This window comes from Equus przewalskii, chromosome 10 (assembly GCF_037783145.1).
Source record: "Equus przewalskii isolate Varuska chromosome 10, EquPr2, whole genome shotgun sequence".
Taxonomy (NCBI): Eukaryota; Metazoa; Chordata; class Mammalia; order Perissodactyla; family Equidae; genus Equus; species Equus przewalskii.
This window is the reverse complement of record NC_091840.1, coordinates 57422245-57434010: the sequence shown is the minus strand read 5'-3', so window position 1 is coordinate 57434010 and position 11766 is coordinate 57422245. Positions and strand designations below refer to the sequence as shown.

General features: G+C 39.0%; 1 long non-coding RNA gene across 1 annotated transcript; it reads left to right on the top strand.

Moving 5' to 3' along the window:
- Positions 1-87: 87 nt before the first annotated feature.
- LOC139074163 (uncharacterized) lies at positions 88-3439 on the top strand. Its single transcript, XR_011523685.1, has 3 exons — positions 88-219; positions 1102-1222; positions 2294-3439. It is a non-coding gene; the product is annotated as an uncharacterized lncRNA (long non-coding RNA).
- Positions 3440-11766: the final 8327 nt, after the last annotated feature.

Below are 11766 nucleotides of genomic sequence, written 5' to 3'. Positions count from 1 at the left end.
CAGCAGGTGGGAGCACACGTGGCGCAGTTGGGAGTATTGAAGGACTAGTGGTCTCTTGCCCTCTCGCGAGATCGCTTGTGTCGGATCCTTTGGATAACGGAGAGCGCCATAGCTAGGGAGCCGGAGGCGAGTCAGTCTTTGTCCGTGCGCGTTGACTTCAAGTGGGATTACAGCACAGTGCTTAGGGTTGCTGAGGACTTCAACCCCAATAACTGTAATGTAAGATATATTAGTAGTATATAGATTTTTCCATATTTTTTCCTCCCCAAACACATCCTTTCATCCAAACAATGTGAAAGGTGGCTTTTTGTTTGTTTTTTAGGAACAGCAGGTTGTATACTCAATCCGAGGTTCATGCATCCATGGACTACCTGTAATAATGAAAATTCACGTGTGTGAGATAGATGAGTTGAAAAGATTTAGTCAGTTTCAACAAATTTGAGCAACAGATTCTTTGCAGGCATAAAAATTAGTTAAAGCTGATCAAAAGAGGTTATTCTCTCTAGGGAGCATGGTTAGTCTTTCTAATTCTGTTATTGGACTGACCTACCCACCTCAAACTCAAAATGTCCAGACTGCCTCCCTTAGTGAATGATATCACTGCCGACAGACTCATTTGCAAAAGCCAGAACCAGAGTATCCTCAACCCTTATCTCGATTTATCACCAAGTCCTATTCATTATATGTCTTAAATAACTCTCCAGTTTGTCCATTTCTCTATTCCCACTAGCATTACCCTAGTTCTGGCCAAGATCATTTCACTAGGGTTACAGTCACAACCTCCTAACTCAAGTTTTCTTTCCCACCAGTCTATTCTCCACTCTTTCCTGGCCAGTGATGGTTCTAAAGCAAGAATATAGTGTTATTTTACTACTTAAAACTTGTCAATGGCTTTCAAAAACTGGGGAAAGATGATTTTTAGTTCCGACGAGAAGGCACCCCTTTTCCAGCTCCCTTTATCCGATGCAGCTCCCACTATTGGAGCCTCCTGGTATTCACACCTTTATGTAATACCCTCCCCTTGAATGTAGATGGGACCTGTGATTCACTTTGAACCAATAGAACAAAGGTGACATAAGATTCTAATGCTTGTTTTGCTAGGAGACTGCCTCCTTAGTGGCTTTGATGAAGCAAGCAGTGATGTTGACTCACATGACGAGGGACTGTGGGTGGCCTTGAGCCAACAGCCAGCAAGAACCTAAACCCTGTCTACAACCCCCAGGTACTTGAAAGTGGATCATTTCTAGTAGAGTCTTCACATGAGAACTCAGTCCTGGCTGACTCCTTGATAGCTGGCTGCAGAGGACCCAGTTAAGCTGTACCCAGACCATCCACAGAAACTGTGAGATAATAAATGTGTGCTGTTTGGAGTCACTAAGCATGCAGAAGAAGATAGCTAATACAGCATCCTAACATAAATGGCTAGCTCCTTTCCCCAAACCCAACCTGGAGATCCTCTGGAAGGAGGGAGGTTGTTGGATTGAGAAACTATTGAAAAATTGATTGGAACCCCTTTGGAAGACAGATGGCTACAGTTGGTCCTAGGGTATGTGGGTGGGGTGGGAATGGCAGCAGCAATGGAAGACTCCTAGATGCCACAAGAGGACTTGGAGGAGGTGCTGTAGGGTGTGGGGGTGCTTTTTAGTGTTTTGTTGTGCTCCTTTCTGTCCACTTCCCACGTTGGGTTAATCTTTGCCCACTCTTTCACCATTGCACAGGGTAGCCTTAGAGCTGGGCTGGAAGAGGAGTGAATACTAGCAGAGAGAAGTAGATCCACCTCAAAGGGTTTTATTCATCTTCCTCCCACCCTGATCACACACACACACACACATGCACACACACACGAGCCAGGTGATTACTGCAAAAAAGAGGTAGAGACAGGTTCTTTGAGGGATAAGATCACTTGGTGGGAAGAGGGTGGTAAATGGGGAGTGGTCCTGCCCAAATTTTAACACCGTAGATTCTCTGCTTTGGAAATGACTCAAATCCCCCTAAGTGCCCCCTGCCCACATACATACATATGCTTCATCTACAGTGTGTGCCCTTCCTAGTGAGTTGAACGTGGTATAGGAAACACCCCAGGGTTTTGGTTCCCTTCCCTCCCTGTATTACCACCTTATAACCTGGCCTCAGGAATATGGGCTCACAGGGAAAAAAATAAGCCATCTGAATAATTCTGTTGCTATAAAAGAAAAGCAATAAACTGAACAATCTATAACAGATAAAACAGAATTACTGGATGTAGCATAAGCCCTGACAGTTGGGTTTTTTTTTCCCTTTTTTGTAATGCAAGTGCCTGACTTAAGCTTTGATTGCCGACGCATCCACTTCAAAGAGGCATCCACTTTAAAGAGGGCTATCTCAAGTAAACACCCTGCCAGCCACCCGACTAGATGAAGAGCTTCCCTTCACTGAGGCTCCTTTGTTTTAGAGATCTTGCTTGGTTTCAATAACTGACCATTTGAGCTGCTTGTTTTCTCTCTTGCTGTGCTTTAAATTCCTGCTCTTATGTTTTAAATTCACCAATAAAGAGGGAGCCTATGAAACCCAAGACCCCACCATCGACCCCAATAAAAGCAGAACCTCAGGCCCTTGCACTTGCTCTCTCTTGCTTGCTCCCTCCACACAACCTCACTGTGTGGCCCCAGGTGTGCTGTGTAATTTCCAGGTCCTGTGAATAATAAGCCTTTATTATTTCAAACTTTCCTGATGGTTATTGCTGGAGGGCACCTTGCAGTCATAATAAGAACTACAAGAGCCAGTCCAACCACAACGTTGATTATTGATAGGCTGGACAAAATGCTGGACGATTTCAAATAAATTATATGTTGTGTGTTTTTGTGTGTGTGAGGAAGATTGGCCCTGAGCTAACATCTGTTCCAATCTTCCTCTATTTTATGTGAGATGCCACCACAGCATGGCTTGAGCGGTGCTAGGTCTGTGCCCAGGATTAAAACCTGCGAACCCAGGACTGCCAGAGCAGAGCACATGAACTTAACCACTATGCCACCGGGCTGGTCCCAAAATATATGTATTTTTAAAAAGCTATCCTAAAAGAGATCCAGGAGGACACAAGAAATGTTAACAAGAACTTGTCATAAAAAGAAAATTATGTGTGAAAAATATAGTGGTTGAAATAAAGTATTCAATACTTTATTGAATAGCAGAATATGTAAAACTGGTGAGTGTGTTCAAAAGCTGGACTATCACTTCAAGGAACTCTGCTCTTCCTTAAGACATCAGGAAGGGATAAAAAGTTGAAAAACATGAAAGAAATGTTAAGCATATGGAGACTGACTAGATATTTATATATTGAGAGTCCTGGAAGGAAAGAAAGAATAGGAGAAAATATTTTAAGAAGTAATAACCAAGAATTATGGAGAAATAAAGAGAAGTTAAAAGAACTTACATTGAAAGTGCTCATAGAAAGGCAAACAGGAAAAAATATGAAAAGACACCACATATTATAATAAGATCTAACAACATAAATAACAAAGAAGAAATTCTAAAACGTTCCAGAGACAAAACACAGATAACCTACAAAATGCTGTTTTTTGTTTTGTTCAATGCTAAATCCCCAGTGTCAAAAACAGTGCCTGGCATTTCATGGCCTGTCAGTAAATAATAATTGAATAAATAAATCTGGTTTGTCAGGGCCAGCCCAGTGGTATAGTGGTTAAGTTGGTGCGCTTTGCTTTGGTGGCCCGGGGTTTGCAGTCGGATCCAGGGTGCGGACCTACACACTGCTCATCAAGCCATGCTGTGGTGTCCCATAAAAAAAATAGAGGAAGATTGCCACAGATGTTAGCTCAGGGACAATCTTCTTCAGACGCAAAAAAACTGATTTGTCAATAGTAGTACTGACTGCAAGAAGAAAAGGTATGGATATTTTTAAACTGTAAAAGATAAAACTTTGAATCTAGAATTTTATACAGGCATCCCTCAGAGATATTGCACACCACAATAAAGTGAATATCACAATAAAGCAAGCCACATGAAATTTTTGGTTTCCCAGTGCATGTAAAAGTTATATTTATACTATACTGTATTCTATTGAGTGTGCAATATCATTGTGTCTAAAAGAACAATGTACCTACCTTAATTAAAAAATACTTTATTGCTAAAAAATGCTAGTCATAATCTTTTTGCTGGTGGAGGGTCCTGCCTCAATGTTGATAGCTGCTGTCTGATCAGGGTGGTGGCTGCTGAAGTTGGGGTGACTCTGGCAATTTCTTAAAAAAAGACAACAATGAGGTCTGCCACATTGATTGACTCTTCTTTTCATGAACAATCTTCTGTATCATGTGATGCTGTTTGATAGCATTTTGCCCACAGTAGAACTTCTTTCAAAATTGGAGTCAGTCCTCTCAAACCCTGCCCCTGCTTTATCAACTAAGTTTATGTTGTATTCTAAATCCTTGGTTGTCATTTCAACTATCTTCACAGCATCTTCACCAGGAGTAGATGCCGTCTCAAGAAACCACTTTCTTTGCTCATCCATAAGAAACAATTTCTCACCTGTTAGAGTTTTATCATGAGATTGCAACAATTCAGTCACATCTTCAGGCTCCACTTCTAGCTCTTGCTGTTTCCACCACATCTGCAGTTACTTCCTCCACTGAAGTCTTAAATCCCTCAAAGTCATCCATGAGGGTTGGAATCAGCTTTTCCAAAACTCCTGCTTATGTTGATATTTTGACCTCCTCCCATGAATCACAAATGTTCATAATGGCATGTAGAATGGTGAGTCCTTCCAGGAAGGTTGTCAATTAACTTTTCCCAGATCCATCAGAGGAATCACTATCTATGGCAGCCATAGCCTTATGAAATGTATTTCTTAAATAGTAAGACTTGAAAGTCAAAATTACTCCTTGATCCATGGGCTTAAGAATGGATGTTGTGTTAGCAGCATGAAGACATCATTTTTCTCATTGTATGTCTCCATCAGAGCTCTTGGGTGACCAGGAGCATTGTCAATGAGTGGTAATATTTTGAAAGGAATCTTTTTTTCTGAGCAGTAAGTCTCAACAGTGGGCTTTAAATGTTCATTAAACCATGTTGTAAACAGATGTACTCTCATCCAGGCTTTGTTGTTTCATTTCCAGAGGACAGGCAGAGTAGATTTAGTATAATTCTTAAGGGCCCTAGGATTTTTGGAATGGTAAATAGCAATGACTTCAATTTAAAGTCACCAGCTGCATTAGCCCATAACAGGAGAGTCAGCTTGTCCTTTGAAGCTTTGAAGCCAGGCATTGACTTCTCCTCTCTAGCTATGAACGTCCTGGATGGCATCTTCTTATAATAGAAGGCTGTTTCGTCTACACTGAAAATCTGTTGTTCAGTGTAGCCACCTTCATTAATGATCTTAGCCAGATCTTCTGGATAACTTGCCGCAGCTTTTACGTTATCACTTGCTACTTCACCTTTTACTTTTATGTTACCTAGAAGGCTTCTTTCCTTAAACCTCATGAACCAACCTCTGCTGGCTTCAAACTTTTCTTCTGCAGCCTCCTCCCCTCTCTCAGCTTTCACAGAGTTGAAGAGAATTAGGGCCTTGCTCTGGATTGGGCCTTGGCTTCAGGGAATGTTGTGGTTGGTTTGTTCTTCTATGCAGACCACTAAACACTAAACTTTCTCCATGCCAGCAATAAGGCTGTTTTGCTTTCTTATCATTCGTGTGTTCTCTGGAGTAGCACTTTTAATTTCCTTCAGGAACTTTTCTTTTGCATTCACCACTTGGCTAACTGGTGCAAGAGGCCTAGCTTTTGGCCTGTTTTGACTTTCGACATGCCTTCCTCACTAAGCTTAGTCTTTTCTAGCTTTTCATTTAAAGCGAGAGACATGCGAATCTTCCTCTCACTTGAACACTTAGAGGTCACTGTAGGGTTATTAATTGGCCTAACTTCAATATTGTTGTGTGTCAGGGAATAGGGAGGCCTGAGAAGAGGGAGAGAAGTGGGGGAATGGCTGGTCAAGGGAGCAGTCAGAACACAGACAACATTTATCAGTTTAAGTTCACTGTCTTAGGTTAGCATGGTTTGTGGCACCCCAAAACAATTACAAGAGTAACATTAAAGACCACCGATCATAGATCACCATAACAAATATAATGAAAAAGTTTGAAATATTGCAAGAATTACTACAATGTGACACAGAAATATGAAGTGAGCAAATGCTGGTGGAAAAACGGCACTGATAGACTTGATTGATGCAGGGTTGCCACAAAACTTAAATTAGTAAAACATGCAGTATTTATGAAGCGCAATAAAGTGAAGCACAATAAAATGAGATATGCCTGTATTTTACTTAAGTATCATATAAATAAGGCAAAATAAAGGTACTCTGATTCAAACAAGACCTTGGAAATATTCTTGGAGGAAATATTTCAGCAAGAAGGAAAAAAATTCAGGAAGATGCTTCAATATATAAAGAAATTAAAGGTAAGAATAATTAAGTAAAGAGTTTATTATCATTTTAGTAATCAAGGAGCAGAGGTAGTGAGACAGGATAACAACTACATGGACATAACAATCCAAAACTAAAATTTTAATGATACCATTGGGGATGAGGGTGGGAAGTAGATATGAGAAAGTAAGAGTAGCTGGGTTACTTGTCTTCATTAGGGGGAGGATATACATATTCACAAGCTTAAAGAATGGTTGGGGACGTGGAGAAGAAACATAGGTATGAATTTTAATAAGTTAGGTACAAGTACCAGGAGAATAAAAGTAGGATGAATGACATTCAAACCAGAAGAAAAGAGTTGATTATTCAATGAAAACCCAGACAAGAGGAAAACCAGAAACAAAAAAGTATGGTAAAAAGAAAACACAGAATAAGGTCTGTTATATAATTTATCACAATAAATGTAAATGGGTCAAGCCCCCCCATCAAAAGGCAGAAATCTCAGTTTGAATTAAAAACAAACCAACCAACCAAAAAACAAAACAAAACCCCAAGATGCAGCAACATGTTCTTTACAGAAGATACACTGGAAACCAAACAACACAGAAAGATTAAAAACAAACAGATGGCAAAAGATATACCAGGCAAATATGAACTAAAAGAATACTCAGATAATATTATTAATAAAATTAAATTCAAAAGAAAAACATCATAATGGACAAAAGAGGGACGTTATATACTTGTAAAACTCATGGGGAGAAGTATAGTCAATTGTATTTACCCGTATTTCTGTTCTTTCCATTGTTCTTTCTTCTTTCACGATTCTTCGTGAGTCCTTCCTTTGTTATTTCTTTTTTGTTTCAAGAACTTCTTAGCCATTCTTGAAGGATAGGTCTGCTGAGCAACAAATTCTTTTAGTTTCCATTTGTCTGAGAATATCTGGAGTTCCTTTTCATTAATGAAGGATGGTTTCACATCCAGTGAATATATCCAATTCAATTCATGGTTGACAGGTCTTTTCTTTCAAGTTGGCAGCATTTGAAAATGTGCCATTTCCTTCTGGCCTTTCCTTTCAAGTGAGAAACATGCTGTCATTTAAATTGGTGTTCCCCTATCAGTAAGGTGACATTTCTCTCTGCTGCTTTCAAGATTTTTTCTTTGTCTTTAGTTTGCAGAATTTTAATTATGATGTGTCTCGGTAGGGATTTCTTTGAGTTTATTTTATTTGGCGTTTGAATCCATAAGTTTATGTCTTTCACCAAATTTGGGAACTTATCTGCTATTATTTCTTTGAATACTCTTTCATCTCCACTCTCTTTTTCTTCTCCTTTTGGGACTCTGATGTTAAGATTGCTGGACCTTTTGTCATTGTTCCAACAGGTTCCTGAGGCTCTTTTCATTTATTTTCAGTCTATTTTCTCTCGGTTGTTCAGATTGGGTAAATTCTATTGATCTATCCTCAAGTTCATTGATTCTATTATCTGTCATATCCACTCTACAATTGAGCCCATCCAGTGAGTTTTGTATTTCAGTATTTTTATTTTTGTAATGTTCCTTTAGTTCTTTTTTATAACTTCTATTTCTTTGCAAAGATTTTCTATATTTTTATTTGTTTTGAGAGAATTTGTAATTTCTTATTGAGACTTTTTTTCAAATGATGGCTACTTTAAATCTTTGTCAAATGATTGCAACATTTGATTCTTCTCAGTATCGGCATTAGTTGATTGCCTTTTTTCCTGGGTTTTGGTATGACTGGTGATTTTGGATTGATTCATGGATATTTTGGCTATTATGTTAGGAGACTCTGAGTCCTATTTAAATCTTTTATTTTAGAAGGCAGTCACCCTGTTTAGGTTTAGCATGGAGGTCTTGTCCTACTTTTGTGAGCTGTGCTTTCAGTGATAGTTTAAATTTCAGAGCCTTTGTGGTACTATTTTGGTCTGCTTGGTTTATCTGGTGCTGCTGGGGCTCCCACTGGACCCTGCTGGTGCCACCTGAATGGGTGGAAGGAACTTCCTCAGGCTGGGCCAAAGTGGGGAAAGAGATCTCCAGGCCATAAGGGAGAAGAGTGCTTCCTGGGTCAGGCCCTCTATGTGGCAGCATTCCCTCCACCAGTTCTATCCAGCCACCTGGTGTCTCTAGGTGTGGGGGTCTGTGGGGATTCTTAGGTCTGGCTGGGACAGAGAGCACTTCCTGGGTTAGGCAATTGTGGCGGGATTCCCCTGCTGGTGCCATCTGGAGCCTGGTTTCCTTCTGTGGGTAAGAGGGGTCTCAGCCCTGGGGGGACAAAGAGGCTTCTCAAGCAGGTTGATTGTAGAGGCACGATCCTCCTTATCAGTGCCACTTCACCCTTCCCTCAACTCTAGGTAGGGGAGGGGAGTCTCAGGTCCAAGGGACAAAGAGGCTTCCTGGCTGGGTGATTATTGTGGCAGAATCCCCCTTGCAGGTGCTGCCCATCCACCTGGTGTTCTGGATAGGGGAGGAGAGACTCAGGTTGGTGGGGAAGGAGAACACTTCCCTGGCTTATTTTCAGCAGGACTTCCAATCAGTGTTGCCCACCCCCCCACCATGCCACCAGACTCACCTGGTGTTATTGGTGGGGCCCCTATTCAATCTGGGGGAGGAATGAGCCTATCTGGGCCACCTTCTAATGCTAGGTTTGGGTCATAAGATGCCCTGCCACCATGATGTTCCTCCAGTCCTGAGGTCTCTCTCTACCCAGTCTACCTTCCTTTTCTGACCTGTCAGTTCTCATTTGTTATTTCTAGCATTTACAGTGTACTCAGCAGGAAGGAACAGGGAGAAATAAGTCTATATCCTCTTGTCTGGACCCAGTAGATACTTATAAAAGAAATGAGAGATCAAGAAGATATAAGGACTGACAGACAAACCAGTAATTGTAGTAGGAAAGTTTTACATAACCCATGAGAAATTGATGCATCAAGGAGACAGAGGCAGGAGAGCTACAGAAGTTTTTAATGATACGATCAAGAGCTCAAGATAATACATTTACATGCAGCTTTACACGCAACAGAGATATGCATTATTTTCTAGCACATGTGCATTATTCAAACTGACCATATGTTACAAGACTGAAGATGCTTCAACAAATTTAAAATAATTAATATCCTATGTCTATGCCACTAGATATATTATAGATTATTCAAATATAATGCAAGCCACATATAATTTTAAATTTCCTAGTAGCCATATTTTAAAAACTTTTTAAAAAGAGGTGAAATTCATTAATTATATTTATTTAACCCAAATTTCTAACATATTTTCAACTTGTAATCAATATCAAACTTATTAATAACATTTTTGCACTAAGTGTTCAAAATTTGTTGTGTATTTTACACTGAGATCACATCTCAAATCAGATGAGGCACATTTCAAGTGTTCAGTCTCCACATATGGCTATTGGCTACCATATCGGACAGCATAGATCTATGCTCTTTAACCATATACAATAAAATAGAAAAAATAAAAAGAGAGCTAAAAATTCTCTATTTTTGAATATTAAATGCAAAAGAAAATATAGTACTAAATCAATTTTGGGTTAGAAAATCATGAAAGAAATGAGGCAATAGAACTGAATCACGATGAAAAACTTCATTCAAAATTTGTGGGACACAGTTAGAAGAGTACTTGGGGATAAATATATCATTTTAAATACATTTTAGCAAAAGTTGAAACAAATTAACTAAGCAGTCCATTCACTGAGCTAAAAAGAGGAAAAGATTAAGCCAAAGGAATAAGAAATATAGAAATAATAAAGGGTTAAAATCAATGAACTAGTGCACACAAAACCCGATAAATTATCAAAACCAAAATCTAGTTCAATGAATAGATTAATAAGATCCACAAATCTTGAGTGAGAAGGATGAATTTAAAAAAGAGAGCAGATGAAGATATATAAAATACAGATTGAATAAGCAGAAAAAATAGAGACACAAAAGAGATTAATAAACAATAGATTTGAAAACATAGATGAAGTAGATAAACTTAGCAAAATATAAAATAAAAAAAGGTGCAAAACGAAATTGAAAACTTCAATAGATCGATTATCATAACAAAATTGAAATAAGAGACTACAGTCCAAATTTTATGAAACTTTCAAGGAACAAATCTTCTCTAAGGTGTTCTAAAAACAGGAGAATAAAAAGAGATCAAGCTGCCAAAATCATTTTAGCAATTTAGTATAATCTTGGTTCTTAAAACGGATAAAGACATTACACAGAACCAGAAAATTACAGACCAATTTTACTTATAGACATAGGTACAAAAATCCTAAATGAAATATTAGCTAACTGAATTTAACTGAAATCATGATTAAATAGAGTTTAACATCAGAAAATCTAGCTATGAAATCTGCAACATTAATGGACTCTAAAAGATAAAATGATTAAATCAATAGAAACAGAAAAATCTTTTGATAAAGCTCAATACCTGTTAATGATTAGGTTAAAAAACTCAGGTAACTTTCTTTTTTTTTAATTAATTTATTTTTTTTAATTTTTTCCTTTTTCTCCCCAAAGCCCCCTGGTACATAGTTGTGTATTCTTCGTTGTGGGTTCCTCTAGTTGTGGCATGTGGGACGCTGCCTCAGCGTGGTCTGACTAGCAGTGCCATGTCCGCGCCCAGGATTCGAACCGACGAAACACTGGGCCGCCTGCAGCGGAGCGCGCGAACGTAACCACTCGGCCACGGGGCCAGCCCCTCAGGTAACTTTCTTAACTTGATAAAATCTATATACCAAAAACCTAGAGCAAATGTGAATTTAACAGAGGAGCATGGGAGTATTCTCTTTAAAACTGAGAATGGGACAAGAATGTTATCATTGCTGATGTTCAATATAGTGGAGGAGGGCCTATCAAATATACAGTAATAAGGAAAAGAAAAAACGAGAGAGAGAGAGGGGTGGGGTTAGAATGCTGGAGGAGACACACCTTGAACGGCAGTTACCTGAGAGGCTGTAGAAGTGGTGGTTAAGAGCATAGACCCTAGAGCCAGACTGCCAGTTTTGAAACTTAAAATCTTCGTTCTGAGGCTTGTTGTAGGACCTCAGGCACGTGACCTCACCTCTCCCTACCTCAGTTCTCCTATCTGTACAGCAAGGGCAATGAATGAATGAAATTCCTACCTCATAGGATGGTTGTGAAGACTAAATAAACTATATATGGGAGGATTAAATGAGCTTATATTAAATGCATTTATATGTATTTTATTTACTTATTTGCTGATGATATAGGATGATAAGATCATCTACATAGAAAACCTAAAAGAATAAAAAAATCACTAAAACTATAAAAATTAGGTTTAGCAAGGTTTCTAGAGTCAAGGTCAGTTTACTAATGTCAG